We start from the raw sequence: 22,762 nt of genomic DNA, 5'->3' as shown, positions 1-22,762 counted from the left end.
GGCTAACTTTTAGAGTACTTGTAGATTCACAGCAAAATTGAATGGAAAGTACTGAGAATTTCCACATACTCCCTCCCCATCCCCATGAATAGCCTTCCCCTTATCAACATCCCCTACCAGAGTGGTATATTTATTACAACTGGTGAACCTACATTGATACATCATTGTCACCCAACGTCCATAGTTTACATTAGGGAGCCACTTTTGGCATTGTATATTCTGTGAGTTTGAACAAATTTATAATGATGCATTTCTACCATTATAGTATCATACAGAGTAATCTCACTGCCCTAAAAATCCTGTACTCTGTTTATTCACCCTTCCCTCCCCTCAACCTCTGTCAACCACTGATCTTTTACTATTTACATAGTTTTACCTTTTACAGAATGTCACATAGTTGGATTCATACAGTATGTATCCTTTGTAGACTGGTTTCTTTCAGTCAGTAATATGCAGGAAAGATTTCTACATGTCTCTTCATGGCTTGATGGCTCATTTCTTTTTAGCTCCCAGAAATATTACATTGTCGGTACGTATCATAGTTTATTAGTCCATTCACCTCCTGAAGGACATCTTGGCTGCTTCTGAGTTTTGGCAATGATAAATGAAGCTGCTATAGACATCTATGTGCAGGTTTTTGTGTAAGATGTAAGTCTTCAACTCTTTTGCGCAAATTCCAAGGAGCACAACGGTTAATCGTGTGTTTAGTTTTGTAAGAAACTGCCAAACTGTCTTCCATCATAGCTGTACCATTTTGCATCCCCACCAGCAGTGAATGGAGGTTCCTGTTGTTCCACATCCTCACCAGCATTTGGTGTTGTCAGTGTTTTGGAATTTGGCCATACTAGCAGATATGTAGTGTTTCCCTTTTAATTTTTTAAAGATCAATATTGACACTCCCTTTAAAATGGAGGCTGTGTGTGTGTATCTCTGATTTCATATTGACCATTCTTCAATTAGATAAAGAATAATATTTTTCCAGCCCGTTCTCCTCCCTTTGAATGTTGTATGAAAAGAAAGTAAAAGTTACCAAAGCAAATTCAAGAAATTGAGAAGAAACAGAATTGTTCTTCCTCAGAGAAGAAAGTAAAATCATCTTTGAGAACAATTTGGGTGGCCTGCATTGTCTGGAAGCATTTATGTAAGCTTGGATTTGCCTGTTCCAATATTTGGTAGAACTCGCTATTAAAATAATTTCAACCTGGTGGTAGTTCTCCACTTTCTCTTCCATTTTCTCCTCTTTCTTCTTCCTTTTTGGGGTGGTAGAATAGAGTTTTATATAATTATAGATTCAGTGTCTTTAATGATTATAGATTCCTTTGGTTTTCCATTTCTTCCTGACTCAGTTATGCAAAATTGTATTTTCCTTGGAAATTGTTCACTTTGTATAAATGCTCAAGTTTATTTGTATAAAGTCCATATGATTCTTTTACTATTTTGATATCTGCTTTATCTTAGTTTATGTTCCCTGTTTCATCTATTTGTACTGTCTTTTTAATTCTTAAAAATTTTCCCCCAAATGTATCCATTTTACTAAACAAAATATTTGATTTGGTTGACTTTCTCTATTGTGTTTAACAGGAAGAAAAACTTATTTTCCACTCCTATGATTTATGTATGAATTGATTTCCCCAAATAATCCAGATTTCTTTCCCCATTTCTTACTCTCTGCATGAAGGTTAACTTGAGTATCTGTTGTCGGGTGACAGCCATTGGTCCTCACTTCTTGGTTGGGTTGATGTAAACCATCAAAAATCCTAAGCATGGAGAATGAGATTTCTTTTCACCCTCCCGTGCAGTGCAAGATAACAGTCCTGGGTGTGTGTGTCTGCATCTCTCTGGTATGTAGTTCCAAGTTCTACAAACTAGAGGGTGGACAGGGAGTGTCAGTAGATCTGTTTGGCTCTTACTCTTAGTTACACCCTCTAACATAATTTATCATCAATAAAAGTGATAATTTGGTCTTCAGATCTGTGACTCTGTTGATCTTACAGCGGATTCAGAGTTTAAGAGACAACAAGGAAGTTATTTATTTGGCTCTCTTACACTCCAACAAATTTCTGATTTTAATTTTACTAATTTGTGCTGTTTTTGTATTATGTAGTCCCTTTTTTTCTTTCTTTAGATTACTTGATGTTCCTTTCAGCTGCTTTTACTTATATTACTGTTCCAATGAGTTTTAAATTTTATTAATTATTTAATTCTAAATAATTATAACTTCCGTTATAATTTCTTCTTTGACTCCTGAATTAATTACAGATCTGTGTTTGAAAGATTTTTTAAAATTTTATTTCTTAACAATAGCATATTATGAGGATGTGCTTTTTGATGACCATAAAAACCCCTACAATTCTAAAAGGATAAAGTTCTTCACAACAGATGAGCATTTAAGGAAAGATGAAGAAAACAACTGAAATATCTGGCTGTTAACATATCAACCTAGAATAACTTAAAGAAGCAATATCACTCTTTCTAAGTCTGAATTTCCCCCTTTAAGTCTTATAACTTCTGCCCTATGTATATGATTACTTTAATATTCTTTAAATGGTATTTTCCTATCATGATATTCCTAATGTAATATTTTTACATTATTTTTAATCATTCTAACGTCTTAAACAAGACAACAAATTATGCTCAACTGAGATATTTTAAGAATTCCTTGTGTGTACACATGTGCATTTCAACATAACCAGCATACATCAATACACCTATTTTTTTTTTTTTTTTTTTTTTTAACTATGGGGCTGGGCACAGTGGCTCACAACTGTAATCTTAGTACTTTGGGAGGCTAAGGTGGGTGGATCATCTGAGGTCAGGAATTTGAGACCAGCCTGGCCAACATGGTGAAACCCTGTCTCTACCAAAAATACAAAAATTACCCAGGCGTGGTGGCAGGCACCTGTAGTCCCAGCTACTCAGGAGGTTGAGGCAGAAGAATCGCTTGAATCTGGGAGACAGAGATTGCAGTGAGCCAAGATTGCGCCACTGTACTCCAGCCTGGGAGAGAGAGCAAGACTCTGTCTTTAAATAAGTAAATAACATTTTAAAAAATAAAATAAACTATGGTAGGAACGGCCTTTATTGGCTGCAGCAGGAAGTGCCAGAGGGGATACAGCATCTGCAGACTAGATTGCTGCCCTCCAAAAAAAGGACATATCTACAGTTAATAGTAATACCTTAATATTGTTAAATATCCTGTCTGTGTTTACATCTGATTGTATTGTATGTTTTTAACACTTTGAATTAGGAACCAAATACAATCTATTCATTGCAATTAGTTTGTAGTTCTTCTAAATTTCTTTCGATCTATAAATTCCTCTTCCACGTTTTTTTCTTAAAATTTTTTGTTGAAGAATCTGATTCATTCTTTTAAATTCCCCACAATCTGGATTTTGCTGGTTGCAACCCTGTGATATTAACTCTTTTCCCTTGCCTTTTTATTTCCTGTAAGCCGATAGTTAATCTAGAGCCTTCAGTTTATATTTCATTTTGTTTTGTGTTTTGCAAGACTCCTCCACAGCTGGTGATGTGTGTTGATATAAGGAAGTATATAATGTCTGTTTGTCTCTCTTTTTGTCATATTAGCAGCTATGGATGACCATTGTCTAGGTCCATTATTTCCTAAGTCATGTAAAATGATGACATTCTATCATTCCTTCTTCAGCTATTAGCTAAACACTTGCATAAGTTATTTCGCAAATATTTTTGTTTGCTCTGCATTGCAGTTCATACAGTAATGTTAGGATAAATTACGGATTATTTTTCTTTTTTTATACCAGATCTCAAAACAATATGGTTGCTCTATATGTCTATGATCATACCCTGGCATCCTCCAAGGTGATCACAGAGGGCCTATGCAGTATCAGTATGAAGTCACGGGTTTTACGCATTTGATCTATTTTAACCCATTTCAGTTATTATTCTTATTTGTGTTCAAATTGTCCCATCTTTGGCCAATGGAAGTTTATTCAGGCTGGCTTCCACGTCATTTTGATATGACTTCATAGTCTTTGATAGTTCCTTGCTGCTCATATGACAAAATATCCCAGATTCATTTTAGATATTTTCCGAACAGATCTGGAATTAGCCTTCTATGTCTTATTTCAGTGCAAATTGATATTTTGCATTTAAAAAAGTGGCACTTATTGAGATAAAATGTAGTTATTGTTTCTCAGTATTTTCAGTGACAGAGTTTCTCTGGTTTCTTTATCTTTGCCTTTGGTATTCTACACTTACACTATGATGTGTCTAAGCATCCTGCTTTCAATACTGCATCTTCCTACTCTCTATTCTGCCCTTCTGAAAGTCCTATTAAATGTATGTTAGACCTTTTCATTCTTTAAACACTGTTTTTTATCCTCATTTTAATATTTTTAATCTCTTTATTTCTCAGTGCTACATTCTAAGTAGTGCCTAGGATCTATATTCCAGTTGGTTCATGTTTTTTTCAGTTGCATTTTACTTGTACTTACCCTTTTCCCAGGTTTTTAATTTTATGGATTACATTTAAATTTTTAGAAGTCCTTTTAGTTAATTTTCAATTCAGCCTGTTCAGTTTTCATAGTTGTTCTTTTCACATATTTTCATTCTTTCCTTTAAGTCTTACTCATTTTGAAAGTTTATTTATGGTCTCTAACAAAGAGTTTGACCATTGGAAACTCCAGTGATCTCATCCTGCTGTGTCTCTCCAGAGACCTACCTGTCAGGACGGGGTATGACCCACCAGAACCGCTTTGATTTTTATTTCTCAGCTTGGGACTTCCTAAGTCATATGAACTGTGTGAACTTAAAACCCAAACCTATGTGAGGACATTCCTGTGGTCACGAATTCTTAGAGGAGATATTTCCCCCACACCAATACCTAGATTGAAACCAAGAAGTTTCCATATTGTTGCCCTGTGCAGATGGGAAAATTTACACCCTTTCCGGTGTCTTGGTTGCGTGCAGTGATTTCATTTTCAACTCTTCATTTTTCAGGGGTTTCAGGTGGTTGAAACATAAGACCGTAAATGACTGAGACCCTCCCCCACCAAGTTTCCATGAGGTCAACTGATTTGCTTATCACTCTAGTTGTCAATTCCCTCTTCATTTTTGGCCATTGAAATTTTCCTTGCTTATTTTTATTTACTTCTTCTTTGCAAGCACTATCTATCTAAAGGGATGTTTTTGTAGTTTATCTGAAATTTCTATGTGCTCTGTACCAAAAGGGTTTTTAGGCCATGTAATTTGGCATACCACCAGATGCAGAAATCCAGTCTCTGTTTTCATCTTTTCCAAAAACTTAATCTAAACCCATTATAGTCTATATGGGCTAGTCAAAACACTAAGCTTTTGATGAGAAAAATATTGCTTTAGCAAGTGGCTCAGACATTCTGATTGACAGTTGATAGCATCAAAAGACATGATGATTCCTGTGGGGAAAATAATAAGGGATTCTTCAGAGTGAAAATGTTAGTTAATTACATTCCACAATCAGATGGACCCTCTCAAAACATTTATATGATTAATGGCACATCGATACCCCACTTTAGCAGACACAGCTCCCAAATTGATCTCTTTGTAACTACCTTTGTTTTTAGTATAGTGATTCTGATTTTGTTGTCACAGAAGGCCAGTTTCAATAATCAGAACCACAATGTTCTACCACTAATATAAAATAGTGGCAGCTTATTCCCAATTTTTAGAATACCAATTTTCTCAGTTATAAAAAATGTCCCCATAATCTTTTCTTAATATTTGTGTACCCAAAATTGCTTGTGGTCTACTCTTTAAAAATGAATGAATTAGTAGGAAACTTATAGTAACAGAAAAATTCATAAACTTGATTTGTTAAGGATATTGTATGTACACTTTCCTGTGAAGATGCAGAGATGCACACAGAGTTATTGTAATAAGGTCTTTGTTTCCAGACATAAACCTGTCTATGACCCTGAGTGTTTCCATCTCTTTAAGTTATTTTCCTGTTTTCAAATCCATTAATCTCTCTCCAACCTCACATCTTTGTTAAGGTTATTCTCTGAGGGAATTAGATAAATCAATAGTCCATGGCCTTGTGTAAAGGAAATTATAATTTCTAGGTGTTCTGATCCCTGAGTAATGTAAGAAACATCACAGAATGAAGTTTTACGAATTTTGTTGTCACCAGCATATTATATCGCAAACAAGCACATATAATTGGAATAATTTTGATAAAGTTATAATGTTTTAAATATGCCCCTGTAATGTTTAAAAGTTGTCCACCTATATGGTCCAGTTTCAAAGCAGTCTGTCAATCAAAGAAACCCAATTAGGCATCCAAAAAGTCATTGAAGAAGAACTGAAGATATTTATTGAGAACACGTAAGAATATATACCTCTCAGAATTCCTCCTTTATCTTTCACTCATTTTCAATATACATTGCATCAACCCCCATATTTCTTTTTTCGTCACTCCCCAAACCCCTCCCACAGCCCTAACCCGTTTCTCTCCTTCTTTTCTCCCTCCATCTTTCTTTTTTTTCTTCAGGTTCTGAAATATTATATTTGCTGCATGATCAAAGGTCATAGTTGCATCTATTTTTAGGTGACGAAATGATGACTGTTGACTAACATTAGTAATCAGTTTCTCCAACATTTCTGAAAAGCTTTCTATCTACTTTGTCATATTGCTTTGAAAATTAGTCCTTGAAAACAATAAAAAACATACTGAAGCCCTAAATAGAATGTTGCATTGTACAAACTCCTTCATAGCCATGAGTCATTCCTCACAACAGTCCTGTGAGGTACGCCACATTCTTAACCATATTTCACAAATGGAGACAGTGAGGTAAAGAGAAAGCTGTGGCATAATGGGATCAACACAGATAAAGTGTACTGAGGGCCTTACATGAAATTCAAATAGTGTAGCTCCCATTTTGTAGATAAGAATCCTACTACAATGGAGATACGCTTCTCACTCCATAACAGCAACCGTCAGAGACAAGAGGGATTATCATGGTAGCTTCAGTTCTCATCCCTCCATTTTTCTTAATAATTTTGCAGCACAAAAGTCCAACATGGTGGACCATCTGGCAAACTGTGACCTTCCTTAGATGGGGAAAAGAGAAGAAATGGGGCAGTGGGGCCAGCATCCTCTTTCGTGTAAGACCTAGAAACACTTACATGCCTGATAATTTTCCCCCAACAGATTCACATGCACATATCTGAAAAGTATACCCACATGTTTGTAGTAAAAGCTGCATGAAGTTTTCTTTTTCTCCTCCTTTGAGAGACAGAGTCTTGCTCTGTCGCCCAGGCTGGAGTGCAATGGTGAGATCTCAGCTAACTGCAACCTCTGCCTCCCAGGTTCAAGCAATTCTCCTGCCTCAGCTTCCCAAGTAGCTGGGACTACAGGTGTGCATCACCACACCCAGCTAATTTTTGTATTTTTCAGTAGAGACAGGGTTTCACTATATGTTGGCCAGGCTGCTCTTGAACTTCTGACCTCAGGTAATCCACCTGCCTCGGCCTCCCAAAGTGCTGGGATTACAGGTGTGAGTCACCGTGCCTGGCCTTCATGAAGTTTTCCTTGTCATTTAAACTCTCTGGGTATCTGTTTCCTCATATGTAAAAGGACCATGAAAAGTAGTGTTTATTTCCTTGAGTGATCTTGAGGGTTAAATGAGATCATACTTGTAAAGCACTTAGGAATAGTGCATGGTACATGGCAAGGGCTGGAGGAATATTGTAGTTATTATTACTTAGTAGCAGTGGTCATCATACATGTGGTAGATAGAATTACTGTAAAAATACACCTTATTCTGGCTTATAGGCAATACGCAATTCACCTTAAGCAGAGGCCTGTGATTAAGATAAGTAAATATTTGGATAGTAATGTTGGCAATGGGAGATGTAATAAAATTTTACACTTTCCTCTGTAAGAACTTCCTTATTCAAAACTGTGATAAAACAATACTTTTTGCCTATCTATTGAAACACCAGTATTATCATCTTTCTACCTAATTTAGTAACAACCAGCTTGTATCGAGTATTTACAATGCACTGGATACTCTGCTAAAAACTTAATAGTTTTACTTTCTTTAACTACAACAGTAACTGCAAAAGATAGGGGTTATTATAATTATCTTCAGTTTTTAGGTGAGGAGAGTGAGGCTTCAGAAAATTTCCTTAACAAGAATGATGAGGACATTTTTCAGCTGGGCGCGGTGGCTCATGCCTGTAATCCCAGCACTTTGGGAGGCCGAAGGGGACAGATCATCTGAGATTGGGAATTTGAGACCAGCCTGACCAACGTGGAAAAACCCTGTTTCTACTAAAAATACAAAATTAGCCAGGCATGGTGGCAGGAACCTGTAATCCCAGCTATTCAGGAGGCTGACGCAAGAGAACTGCTTGAATCCGGGAGGCAGAGGTTGCGGTGAGCCGAAATCGCGCCATTGCACTCCAGCTTGGGTAACAAGAGCAAAACTCTGTTTAAAAAAAAAAAAAAAAAGAACGAGGACATTTTTCTTTCTTTGTGTCTCTATTATCTATCCTAAAGATTTGTTGAATGGATGAAATGATAGTTAAACCTTACCAGTCTTTATTTTGGCCCTTAACTTTACATCCAAAACAGATTTCAAAATCAATTAGGAAAACAGGCGCAATCATATTTTAGGAATAAAACAATTTCCCCAAGCCCTTTTAGGAAGAAAATGAGGATGAAAAGGTAAAACAACACAAGCATCTTGGTGGGACACAGCTGGAAGATACGCAGATTTTATGATTGGAAAGGGTTTCACAGGAGGGTGGATGGCTACGATCACAGAATAAATCATCTTACCTTCCAAATCATCAGTAGGGATAAAGTGGAGCTGGAGATGCCATCCTGCTTTCTTCATGCTCTTTGTGTTTCGAGGACTAGTGCTTTTTGGGCTGAGCTATTTGATCTGCTGAGATAGAAAGTGAAATGCAGGCTACCCATCAGCACACACAGCTGCTGCTATCATCCATAGTCTTGAGAGATAGGCAGGTTCAGAGGTCTGGGCAGGCCACACAACAACCAGGGCTTACCCACTAAGGTTAGATGACTTCTCTTCCTCATTACCTATAGGGTAATATGCAGTGGCTCAGCGGCTCTCAGGATAGTCACAACTCTACTGTGTTGCCCTCGGTAAGCTGGAAATTATACCCTTGTTGACATGCTCTGCAGGCTGCTGTTAAAAATGCTAAACAGCAAATTTATCCACTGCTAGGTTCTTAAAGAAACAGATTCTCTTTTCTTGAGGAGCCAATAAAACAGAGGTTCTCAAAGTGTGCCTGAACCAACAGCATTGACATCACCTGGGATCTTGTTAGAAATGCAAATCCTTTGACCCTATCCCAGACCTCCTGAATCAGAAACTCTAGGCCTCCTGAATCAGAGACCAGCAATCTGTGCTTTAACAAGACTTCCAGGTGATTCTGATGCATGCTCATATTTCAGAACCACTTTGCTAAGGGATTAAGATCAGGAGAATCAAATTGAATACAGAATACAATATCTGAGGGGCAAGGCAATGGTGATGTTGAATTTCTTTCCTAGCTGGTCTTTCCTTGTTGCTTGTTGGAATATGTATTTTGGATGGCTACAGATCAGTTGGATAATTCTCAAAACTGTAATTTGCTAGTGAGGCTCAAGATTTAAATGAGAGAGAATGAAGTCAAAAACTCTGGTGACTACTTAAACAGATTACATGGGACTGATTTTATGTTGAAATCCTTGTTTGAATAAGATTTGTCACTATTTACATACCTTATATAGTTGTTGTAGATACTGAAAATGGGATAATTTATATAAAGTTGTTTTTAAGCCATAAAACATTATGCAAACATTACTGTAAAGTTATGAGTTTTGGCAAGAGAGTGCGTAAGGCAAGAGAGAATGAAAGGGCCTGATATAGATTATGAAAAAAGGGACTAGAGGTCCCTATTCATTCATTTGACTATTTTTTCTTTTTTTCTTTTCTTTTTTTTTTTTTTTTGAGATAGTCTTGCTTTGTCGCTCAGGCTGGAGTGCAATGGCATGATCTCAGCTCACTGCAACCTGCACCTCCTGGGTTCAAGTGATTCTCCCACCTCAGCCTCCTGAGTAGCTGGGACTACAGACATGCACCACCATGCTTGGCTAATTTTTGTTTTTTCAGTAGAGATGGGGGTTTCACCATGTTGGCCAGGCTGGTCTCAAACTCCTGACCTCAGGTGATCTGCCCACCTTGGCCTCCCAAAGTGCTGGGATTACAGGTGTGAGCCACTGTGCCCAGCCCATTTGACTATTATTTAGCAGGCATAGAATATATACCAAAGACTGTGCGAAGTGCTGGGAATAAAATGTTGAACAAAAACAGACATGGCCCTTGCTTTCATAAAGCTTAAATCTAATAAAGGAGGCAGATATTTATCAAATAATGACATCAATGAATATCTAATTTCTAAACCTAAGGAAAATATTCTGAAGCAAAAGAATATAGTTCCATGACAGCACAGAACAAAGGAACCTATTCTAGATTGGTGGAAACGGGAGTGAAGAGGAAAAGAGGGAGGCTCAGGAAGACTTCCCTAAGAAAGTCCTGCTCTAACTGAAATCTGAAAGATGAGTAGAGATAAGTTAGGTCAGGCTGGAGGATGAGGGGTTGGAAAGGAAAATTTATAGACTAAGAAAAGAGTGTATAAAGGCCCTGTGCAGAAAGGCAGCAAGGGGCCAAGTGTGCTGGCTCAAGCCTGTAATCCCAGCACTGTGGGATGGTGAGGCAGGTGGATCACTTGAGGTCAGGAGTTTGAGACCAGTATGATCAACATGGTGAAACCCTGTCTCGACTAAACATACAAAAATTAGCGGGGTGTAGTGATGGGTGCCTGTAATCCCAGCTACTTGGGAGGCTGAGGCAGGAGAATTGCTTGAGCCCGGGAGGTGGAGGTTGCTGTGGGCCGAGACCGCACCACTGCACTCTCACCTGGGCCACAGAACAAGATTCCATCTCAAATAAATAAATAAATAACATAAAAAGAAATGCAGCAAGGTGCATTTGAATTAAAATCAGGCCAATGTGGCTGTATTGAAGAGCATACAGGTGACAATGGGGCAAGAAGCAGCTTGGGAGGTACAGCAGAGACAAGACTGTGTAGGGCCTTGCAAATCTTGTGTGTATCAATTAGAAACTGACTGCAACTCCTAGTGCCAGAAATCCAACTAGTGAATATAATATGTAAAGATTTTGTTCTCTTGCATAGAAGAAGCCCGGAAGTAGAAAATCAAGTCTTGTAGCATGGTTCTCCCAAGTCATTGGGACCCACGCCTCTTTTATCTTTCTGCCCTACCATTTCTGGTTCTAGCCTCCTTCAAGGTCTCAAGATGGAGGCTGGAGTGCCAGTCATCACAACCATATTTCAAACATGAAGAACCCAAAGGGCAAGGATAAAAGGACTTTCCTGGGTACTCCGTTTAACAACTTCTGCTTATATCGCACAGGTTATTCCTCTCTGTAAAGGAAGTTAGGAATTATCTTTTTTTTTATTTGTGTCTGAGATATATTGCTGTCCCAATAACAAAAGATTTTTGGGAGGTAGAAGGAGAAAACAGATATTGTGGAAGGCTGTCTTTGCAACACAGTGTTAAAAATTTTGATCATTTTCCTGTGATCCATAGGAAGTTATTGGCAAGTTTTAAGGACGGACATGGTGGGACTGGCTGCAATGTGGAGAAAGGAATTGGGGCTGGGAAAGCAGAGTGAATGGAGAGAAAACTCAGGAGAATAAAGAGAGATGATGGCAGCACAGATTGATGCTACAGTGACTATCCTATGATGATGACTATGGAAATATTGGAATCAAGATTGTTTTGAGAGACATTTAAGAAATGAAAGAGATAGGTCCTAGTGATGAATTAAGTATGGTGAGTGAGGGAGAAGAGGGCATCAAGAATGATATATGCTGGATGGATAATGGTATCAATCATTGAGACAGAGAACAAAGGAAAAGGAGCAGTTTTGCTGAGGAAGATCATGAACTTGGTCTTAAGCAAACTGAAGAGGAATGCCTTCCAAATGGAGATGTGATCAACAAATAATGGGGCATCTGGGTCTGGAACACAGAGGTGTGGTCTGGGCTGGAGATGTAAGTTGGTATCACATAACTGAAATCATGATTGATAATGATTGTCAGGATAGAGTGGAGTATACAAAGTGAGAAGAGAGTCTAGGACTGAGACGTGGGGAACTTCAATATTTAATCGAAGGTAGAGAAGAAAGAGGCAGAAATGGAGACAAAACAGGAGCAGTCAGAGACTTGGAAGGAAAACCAAGATGTAGTATCAGAGGCAATAAAGTCCAAGCAAGAGGGATTGTGGCTATTGTCAGCAAGAAGGTCAATGAGATAAAGACTGAAAAAGTTTTTTGGATTTAGCAACATGGAGACCACTAGAGATCTTTGTGAGGGCGACTTGGTGGAATATTTGGGCTAGAAACCAGATTGTAATGTGCTAAAGAGTGAGGCAGGTTTGAAAAAATGGCAGCAGTGCGTACATAATTTGTTAAAAGACTGGCTCTGAAGGAAAAGAGAGAAATACAGTAGTGGCAAGAGGGAAAATATGGCCCTTTCCATATTATTTTGCAATATGGAAAGGCTTAGAGTGACCTAGGGCTTCATTACTTATGGGAAGGACCCAGCTGAGAGGAGAGAAGGGGTAACTGATACACGGAAAGTTTCTGGAAATGTGGGAGGATATGGGAACCAAAGCACAGGCCATGAGATGACCCTAATGAGGTCTAAGAGACGGTATAGTGAGAAGTGCAGGATAGATAAGGATTTGAAGTCAGAAAGTAGGATATTGCAGTTCAGGATAACAATTTTTCATCTCACACTTTCCAAAGTACTAATATATTATCTTGGGGGAAATGAAGTCATACAAGTGTATAATTTTTAGAAAATGTGCAGATCACGTTAAGGTTGTCACAAATGTTAAGCACTTCCCTTTCATTTTCTCTCTCTTGGGTATCTAATTCGATGAGACCTCAGTAAAATAATGTAGTAGGAGTTAGGATTTACTAAGCCTTCTTGAGAGCATGTAATCCTTCCAACATCCCTGTGAAGTAGATGCTATTATAGTCTTACTAGTAGAGATGAGGAAATTGAGGTTTAGAGGGGTTAAGTAACTGGTCTAAGGTCACTTGCTATTCTGTGGTAACAGGATTCACAGGATTCAAAGCTTTATCTGAGGCATAAGTTCTGGTGATCTATTGCACAGTGTAGTCACTAGAACAAGAATGGATTGTATATTTCAAAATTGCTGAAAGACTAAATTTTAAATGTTCTCATCACAAAAAACTGAGTATGTAAGGTAATGTATATGGTTAATTAGCCTGATTTGATCATTCCACAATGTACGCATGTATTGAAACATCACATTGTACCACACAAATATATACAATTATTATTTGTCAATTTAAAGTAAAATTAAAACATTTTTAGAAAGCTTTATCTGCCTGCTGCAGGATTCTTTGCTGCTGTGCTGGGCTACGTGCCTCATCAGAAAAGACGCTGATAGGCAAATCCACTCAGACATAAACTAGTCTGCAAGAGAGGCAGGACTTCCCTGAGGTAAGATTAAAACCTGTGTTTGTGGCTTGGAGGTTATCACAGCAACATCCCTTAGTAGAAGATTATCTCTTCTCAAAGTATCACAGAGTGAATGAAACTTATTATAAAACAGGGGAGAAAAGCAAGAGAAATGAAACAAGAAATACCATCTCAAAACGCAACAAGTTTAAGGTTAATCTACGCAGAGAGACAATTGTCCATAGAACCTTAAAGTACTCAGGCAAATATGTAGCAGATGGGATTTCCAAGTTGCTGCGCTGGGATTTCCATACTGTGCAGCCTGAGAGCAAGTTTCTTTGTTGACTGTGTACTTCTACTTCACCACAGAGTACTTCATTTTGATCTGCGCTATGATATTTTTCAGAGAGTTGCTTATTTCAGGGAAATGCCATATACAACGAAGAGACGTCCGGAAATACTTTACATCAGATCTGGGCAGTTTCCCTGAGACAAAATGGCTGCCCACATGGTTTTCACAGGGGCGGGTCTTTGGTCATTTTTAATTGACATCAGTGAAATTTGACCCGTGACTAGAGGTCACCAGGATGTGCCCTTGAGTTTACTTCCCCTTCTTTAAGCTCCAGTGACTCCACCCAGCAAAACAAGCGATGGAATGATTGACATCTGTCTGCCAAGGGCTCTCCTGGGAACTTCAGGAGCATTCTATTTCTAGGAAGAAAGCAAGACTCTAGGGTCGGGATTTTCCATTACTGCTTCTGGAAATCTAAGAAATGCTTTTTAGTCTCTCTTCTTCCCTTCTTCTATTCCACCGAAAATAAAAACATTCCCCCAAACCTATAAACCCTGAAAGTAAAGAGATAACACAAACAGACATTTTTGTTGACGTTCCTTCTTTCACTTCAGCTTCTTCGTTAGAAGCAATTCGTGGCCTTTGAAAGTTGAATCAGGAAAGTTAAAGGACTGTAATTATTCAAAGTGTACTTTTCTTCTGGGGATGATTGGGGGTTGACTTTGGGGTTCCACAGCCTGGAAATTTAAGGCAATAAAGAGCAAATGACAGTGACTGCCTCACGAAAAGTTTGCTTTCTCAATGCTGTGACAGGAGCTATAGAATAAAAAAAATCCTGCATGTCATTTATTCATAATCTTATGAAGTAGATTATCTTTGCCCTATTTATGTTTCTCACTTTAGATTATTGGGGAACAGCCTGAATCCAGGGAGGGTGATGTTCCTGGCTTCTTGCCTTATAAGTAACTTTTTAGCAACTCCCAGTTTCTTGATTTCACTAATCTTTCCCAAGGCCTTAAAATCTCTTTATGAGATATTGAACTTTAACTGACAGCAAGTATATTTGAAGATAGGGCTGGTAGAAGAAAAACAGAACTACACCGTAATTATAACTATATATGCATATTAACAATGGCCTACATATATTTTCCAGCCATTGGGCTAAGCTCCTTATAGGAATTACCTCACATAAAAAATTTACAATAATCCTATAAGGTTGGTACTATTATCATCTCCTTATTTTCTGCTGAGGAAACTGAGATTTAGAATGATTGAACAGCCATTGCAAAATTGTAACTGAGACGGTGAAAGAGATCTGACCTAACCAACTCCATCTCGCTTCTAACCTCCAAGCTGTCCTTGTTCATTCCTGGGCATAGGCCGAACTAACTTTGGGAGAAACACTTTATAGTTTAAAACAAAGATGATGACAGCCCTTTCCCAAAACAAACCTCCTTTTTGCCTGGGGACTAGACTGCCTTTGTAGGACTAAGAAATTAGCCACAAGGTTAAAAATTATGATTTAGAAGTCAGGCAGCTGGAGGCTACAAAATTCTGACCCTCCCTAAACTGCTCCTAAGATTAGTGCTTGAGATATTTTGTAGACCCTGCACTTAATGGATCATCTGGCACCACCCAGATCGATAAACTGGCTCATCTGATCTTGTGGCCCCCACCCAGGAACCGACTCAGTACAAGAAGACAGCTTTGACTCCCTTGATTTCATCTCTGACCAATCAGCACTCCTGGCTCACAGGCCTCCCCTGACCCACCAAGTTGTCCTTAAAAATTCTGATCCCAGAATGCTCAGGGAGACCGATTTGAGTAATAATAAAACTCCCATCTACCACACAGCCATCTGTGCGTGAATTACTCTTTCTGTATTGCAATTCCCCTGTCTTGATAAATTGGCTTTGTCTAGGCAGCACGCAAAGTGAACCCACTGGGTGGTTACAAGTAAACCAAAAAAATTAATAATAGGAATTCCAATCCAGACCCTATTCTTGACAGTTATGCTATTTTGCCCCTAGGAAATGTCACTTGTTAGGCATGAATTGCCAAGCAGAGAAGGAAGATGGCAAAGTTTACAGGAAGGAAAAATGTCAAGGCTCCTTTCACCAAACAAGGAGATCCTGGAACCCAAAGCTGGAGACAACTTGGTATCACATCCTTCACATCCCACTCTAGGCTTTCAAACATAAAATGAGAATTGGCCACTTTAAGGCTTCTAGAATCCACAAGACTCTATAGCTTCAGTTGTCACCCTCATTCATGAAGTCATACCCAAGTGCTCAGCTCTCAGGGATATCCACTCCAGTGATTTTCTGCAGCACTTTCAAGGAATAAAGCTCATAAAGAAATTCCTTATAGTGTTGCATAGCACGTTTTGGGTTTTTGTTTTGTTTTGTTTTAAGATGGAGTCTCGCCCTGTCACCCAGGCTGTAGTGCAGTGGTGCAATCTTGGCTCACTCCAACCTCCACCTCCCGGGTTCAAGCAATTCTCCTGCCTCAGCCTCCTGAGTAGGTGGAATTAGAGGCGTGCACCCCACACCTGACTATTTTTTTTTTTTTGTATTTTTACTAGAGACGGGGTTTCCCCCTGTTGACCAGGCTGGTCTTGAACTCCTGATCTCAAGTGATCCACCCGCCGTGGTCTCCCAAAGTGCTGGGATTACAGACATGAACCACCGCACCCAGCCATAGCATATTTGTATAGTTACTGCATTTCATCGCCACTAAACTTTGTGAAGTAGGCTAGGGCATACATTAACTTTTATTTTTATTATTTCTTTTCTGTAGACATGGAAATTGACCCCCAGAGAGGTAAGTTAACTTGCCAAAGGCACTGGACAAATTTGGGGTAGTTCTGGGACCAGTACTCAGGACCTTCAGCCGTAAGACCTGATTTGTTCTATGACACCATGTCCCTCCCGTCAGCATCAAGAGATGTTTGTCCAGAGCCTGGGAGGTATAGGCCTTTGAGCAAAGCTCTCTGGATAGGAAAACAGATGTGGTCTCCACCCTGGGAAGGATTTCTATTTTCTTTGGGAGATGGCCCTTATTCTAATCCAATTACTAACCACACAAATAGTTCATTGGTTTTTTGGAACTATATTGCAAGCACAGTCAAGTTTATACTTCTTTTCTGTGCCCCAGGGATTTTATACATTGCCCCACACCCAGCAGGTGCTTTGTGAGTTGGCTCAATGAAGCTTACATTAGAGACTAACAGTGGCAGTTTGGTAGAAAGAGTGGAGACATTGGAACCTGGTCTGTGTTCACGTCCTGCCTCTGCACTTTCTGATTATGTGACCTAGGCAGGCACCTGACCTCTCAGTGCCTCAGGTACCTCAACTATGAAAGGAAGACCTTAGTACCGACCACACAGAATGATGCAAGGACTGTGACATAATACAGCTATGGTCTTGAGTATACTACCTGGCACAGAGTAAGGAGGCAGGAAATGTTCACTATTTAGTTACTATTATTAGGATGTGTACCTTATCATCTTCCTAATACTTTCAGCTTGTCATTGTTGAGCCTGCAAAGTTTCCTGTATGTATTTCAGCACATGCTTCTGTAGAATCTAATTGCAGGTGGTTCCCTTTTCTTTTCATTCAGGCGAGGAGGATCATCACATTCAAAGCTATAGTTCAACCAAGTGCAACTTAGCACTGTAACTTCCTTAGCTACAGTCATGCCTATTAATAGGATCAACCTGGGACCTTCTTGGCAGGTGTTAACTCCACCCACAACCAAGTTCACCAAAAACACAAGTTAAATTTGGAACAGGAGGCTTTGAACAAGATGCTCCTGGTTGCTATGTGTGGTACCCTTACCCTAAATGCAGTGGTTGGGGGAGCTGCATTTTAGTGTTACGATACTTCCAACAGGACCAGCAACTGCTAGAAACTGCTAGAATCCTATTCAAAGGATTCCTGGAGCTCCTTTACTAGAGCACATTAGTGTGGACCAAAGTCATTTCCCAAAGAGTGGGACCCTCTAGCCCCCTGTGCCAAAGTGGGACACAAGGGCTCATAGAGTCTGTCTGCTATCTCACAAGATGCTTCTGAGCCCAGATGATTTCAGCTCAGTAATGTCCAATCTGCCTGCTTGTTTTCCCTTCTGCTTTCTCTAAAGCAGCCTCAGAAAAAAGGAAATGTTGCCTGTGTTGAAATGGGGCCTTTGTTGGAAAAAATAAAACACAGTTTCACTGCAGGTCAGCATACTCAACCCTACACTCTCCTCATAATGGAATATAAAGCAATGAAACTCTTTCGGGTTCATTACTTGGAACTCTATCAATTTGTCTGCAATTTACTCATTCCTTTGATTCAGGTAGGAGAGAGCAATGATGGCCTTGACTTCCAGAGTCACCTCCCACCTGGGACTTCCCAGGCCCAGAAGCACACTCCTTTCCATTGCTTCAACTCTTAATTCCTCTCCCCTGCCCCACTGCATAGAAATTAGCATGAGTAGAAGTGTCTATCTCTACTGTGAACTATGTACTTAGCATAAAATACCTTTAAAATAACTTGACAGCAGCTCAGCTGTCTCTGGAAATATACCCAGTTGAGCCTTTTAATTATAAGATGTTTGTTGTTCCCCCTGGCATTTGAACAATTGCTTTTCTAATTTCTGAACCTACCTGTAGCTATATTTGAACTCTTAGGATATGCTAGGCTCTGCACTATTTGATTTAAACCTGACAAAGACTCCATGAAGTAGGTACGACTGTTATACCCATTTTACTGTTAAGAAAAAAAAAGGGAAATTAAATAACCCATAATGCTAACGTTTCTGCCTCAGTGCCTCCCAGTTATAAAAGGCTGTGGGCTTTTTTTTTTTTTTTTCTCTCTCTCTCTTTTTTTTTGGTTGAGACGGTGTTTCACTCTGTCGCCCAGGCTGGAGTGCAATAGAGCGATCTTGGCTCACTGCAACCTCCGCCTCCCAGGTTCAAGCAATTCTCCTGCCTCAGCCCCCCGAGTAGCTGGGATTACAGTCATGCGCCACCACACCCGGCTAATTTTGTATTTTTAGTAGAGACGGGGTTTCCCCATGTTGGTCAGGCTGGTCTCAAACTCCTGACCTCAGATGATCCACCCACCTCAGCCTCCCAAAGTGCTGGGATTACAGGCGTGAGCCACCACACCTGGTCGGGCTTTGTTCCCTTTACGGATGAAAGCACCTTGAGGGTGGGGACCAAGCCTTAAAACTCTGTGCCAAGTTTTCAGTTGCATCCGTATTACCAGGCGGGAGTTTCACAAATGCTACAATCAGTCCGGTTCTCAACAATAATTTATACAAAGTGCATATCTATTTAGACCTTTCTAGGTTTGAAACTTAGTATCAATCCCTGTGGAGTACACAAAGGAAGTACATCATCTGTTTGGGGGGTATTAGTCCCTATGAAACAGGAAAACCAATTAAATGTTTAAACTAAAAATAAATGTTTCAGCCTCCAGAGAAAGGGGAAACCTTCACTGGGGAGGTAGTGGGATTTCAGGTGGCCCTTGAAGAACCAGGCCAATGTCAAGAAGTGGAGAGGTGGGAGAATGAGGAATAAGGTGTGGGAAAAGGCAGTCTTGGGGGAAGGAAAATGGGGAGTTGGCCTGTAACAATAGAATATGCACATTGTAATTTCTTTGACCATCGAGGATGAGAATTCTAGAAGGCTTATAAAGACTTCTCTTGATTAGAAAAACAAATACTTCTTAGCTCACCAAACAGATTTTCCTCCAGGACCTGGTATAGGAGGCAAAGGACCCATATAGGGCAAGTTCCAGATACAGAAGGAACTGGTCTTCGCCTCCTTCTGGTTCTGGTGTTCTCCTTGACCACCCTTTTCTATTTCCAATTATTTTTCTCTGAATTTAGTTTTCGCAAATGGAAGATACAGAAGCTTTATGAGCAGGATACAACAACCAGGGTTGGCAGCCTTGCTCTCAACCCTCTAGCTGTGTGTGATCTTTGAGGAGGATGATAGCAAACCTTGGTTCAGCATGTCTTGTGTGCTAGGTGATGTGTTAGATGATGTGCCAGGCATTGTGTGTGTGTTAAGTCATTGCATCTTCACAAGTAAGGTGGGTCATTACCTATTACCACTGCCCTTTTGTGACAAAACAGAGGCTTAGTGAGATTCAGTAATTTGTCTAAAGTCACACTGCTGGTCAATAGCAGAGCTGGGACCCCAGCCCAGATGATGTGACCTCCAAGTCTTCTCTTAGCCCATGCATTACTACTTCCCAACTCACTGGACTTCTTGGAGCTCTAGTTTCCTCATTTGCAAGGCATTCATAAATATTTAATGAATATTAAATAAATATAATAAAATATTCATGAATATTCATATGGTCTCCTATGGTAGAGAGTAGGGAGAAGTAATGTGATAATGTAAGTAAAACATCTAGCCCGTCCTTGGACACACTGAGTATTCAGAAGAAGCATCATTATTAGTTTTTGCCATTCAAAAACAGTGAATGCTAAAATTGGCTCTGTCTTGGTTTATGGCTTTACACTTCTTTGAGGATTCTGTAGACACTCTGGAAGTACGAAGGACACTTAACATATTCTCGTATCTTTCTCAACCTCTGTGATTTTTTTTTTTTTTTTTTGAGACAGAGTCTCACTCTGTCACCAGGCTGGAGTGCAGTAGCACGATCTCAGTCCACTGCAACCTTTGCCTCCTGGGTTCAAGTGACTCTCCTACCTCAGCCTCCCGAGTAGCTGGGATTACAGGCATGTGCCACCATACGCAGCCAATTTTTGTATTTTTAGTAGAGATGGAGTTTCACCATGTTTGCCAGGCTGGTCTCAATCTCTTGACCTTGTGATCCGCCTGCCTCAGCCTCTCAAACTGCTGGGATTACAGGTGTGAACTACCATGCCCGGTCTGTGATTTTTTTTTTTTTGAATGACACACAATTATTTTTTAACTTCTCTCTTTCTCTTTCTCTTTTTCTATTTGTCTTTTGCATAGCTTTTCAGATCTCACTGAAGGTGAAACCAGGAAAGTACTTCACTCAGAGGTGAGTATATAGGTAATAAATATGTGGAACAAGACTCTACTGTCCTCAGGTAAAGGTGGGTGACCCTGGGTGCCCTTAGGTAAACCATTAAAAACTGTTCTACCAAATACTCACATACCGGGCAGGTGTTTGAGCAGGTGTGGCAGCCTTGGGGCAGACGCTGAATGTGGTACACAAGAGGTTAGTGGATATAGTTACACCTTCATGAAACGAATGCTATCTCCCCTGCCAGGTCTTAGCTATAGGGGCGAAAAATAAATATTTTAATTAGTTTCAGCTTCCAAAAGAGTCGTAGGCCAGACTTCCGAATCTGCCTCCTATAGGGAAAACACTTTCAAGTTCTACCGCTTGGCAAAAAATCCCTCCCAAATAAAACCCCAAAACAAAAATTACATTTCTAACTAAACAAGTAACTGTGCTTCTTAGACAGATAGCTTCATTACACATTCAGTAGCTTGGACTGACACAATCTTGAGCAAAAGGGGAAGAGGCAAGAGGTGAAGCTGAGCTGTGTTTGGAAGTACAGCTCATAATGATGGCAGAGAGATTGGAAGGGGTGGGGAAAAATCAAAGATGATTCCTATTTTTTTCTCCCTGAGCAACTTGTTAGATTATTTAGGTCAACGATGCTTTCAGGAATTAAAATTTTGCATTGTAATATCACTTTCACTTTTTCAAAGAGCTTTCATCTCTCCACCCCTGTTGACATAAATGATCACACTGAGTTTTATCTAGGTTATTTTTAGAAGAGACTAAGTTCAGGGATTTCTGAGATAAAAAGAGGATTTTTATTTTATTTCTTTGCCTCAGGTAGCATTCAATATATAAATATTTCTCTTCATTAAATCCTAATCAAGTTTAACTAAACTTTCAAGACAGATGGGGAGATGTTATTTTAATTATAAAAGGTATCCACACAAACTTCTTTAAAGCAGTGGAGTTGTCTTGGTATTCATTTATTTATTCAACAGATATCTTTGAGCTCTGACAATGTCCAAACACTGTACTGAGTGCTCCACGCACAGTGCTGCAGTGAGCAGCCTCTGGAGATGTGTGTGAAACATGCAGATATGGTTATGAATCATGATAGACAGAAGGAGCGGGAATAATGGTAGGTGGAGAAACCCCCTTTGTTTTGGGTGGTCAGTCAAAGCTTCTATGAGGGAAGAATATTTATGCCAAGACTTGACGGATACCGGGGACCCAGCTGGGTAAAGAATGAAGCAAAGAGAAGAGAGGAGAGCAGTAACGCATTTCTGGAATAAGGAACAGCATTTGCAAAATTTTGGAGGTGTAAAAAGTTTGGCAAGTTTGGGAAACAAGCAGTGGGGCTGGAGCATAGGGAATCAGGGGGAGAGGTTGAAGATGAGGTGGAAGTGGGGCTACATTGACATGACCTACTGAGAGATAATCACTTGACAGAGGATGAAGGAAGTCACAGCTACCTGGTTAGGGACCCACTGCTCATATAAGAACTATCAGAAATGAAATGATCATTTTCTCTGTGAAATTATAAACTCAGTCAGTGGAGAATTGATTCAATTTTCATATAGTCATTTCAAATTTCATATAGACTAATTTCATATAGTCATGCAATATCTGCATGTTTCACACACATCTCTAGAGGCTGCTCACTGCAGCACTGTGCGTGGAGCACTCAGTACATATTTGGACATTGAATAAAATGTGGCACACTTATTTCTGTGCAAGTTAAGAACTTGTTGGGTGGCTTGCTAGCAAAATTTTTCTCCCTTAACTCTAGGGAATAATATCTGGGCCACAGTTTCCAAACTGGTGTTCCACAAGCTGACTTTGGTCCACAGGCACAGCTTCTTTGGCCCCGACAGTATTTTTACAAAATCTAAATAAGTTGCAGGCCAGGTACAGTGGCTCG

General features: G+C 39.6%; 2 long non-coding RNA genes across 2 annotated transcripts in view; both read right to left on the bottom strand.

Annotated features, from left to right (window-relative positions):
- Window positions 1-375: 375 nt before the first annotated feature.
- Window positions 376-3,074, bottom strand: LOC129047731 (uncharacterized). Its single transcript, XR_008509494.2, has 3 exons — window positions 2,880-3,074; window positions 1,666-1,865; window positions 376-1,250 (listed from the first exon to the last, which is right to left on the bottom strand). It is a non-coding gene; the product is annotated as an uncharacterized LOC129047731 (long non-coding RNA).
- A 10,658-nt stretch (window positions 3,075-13,732) lies between these two features.
- The window catches only part of LOC134759777 (uncharacterized), a 109,827-nt gene continuing 100,797 nt past the window's right edge, over window positions 13,733-22,762 (bottom strand). The window contains exon 5 of the long non-coding RNA XR_010136519.1: window positions 13,733-14,577. This is a non-coding gene — a long non-coding RNA (uncharacterized LOC134759777). The remainder of the gene's footprint in view (window positions 14,578-22,762) is intronic.

Source organism: Pongo abelii, chromosome 13, assembly GCF_028885655.2.
Source record: "Pongo abelii isolate AG06213 chromosome 13, NHGRI_mPonAbe1-v2.0_pri, whole genome shotgun sequence".
NCBI lineage: Eukaryota > Metazoa > Chordata > Mammalia > Primates > Hominidae > Pongo > Pongo abelii.
The sequence above is the reverse complement of the archived record's forward strand: the minus strand, read 5'-3'. Positions and strand labels throughout refer to the sequence as shown.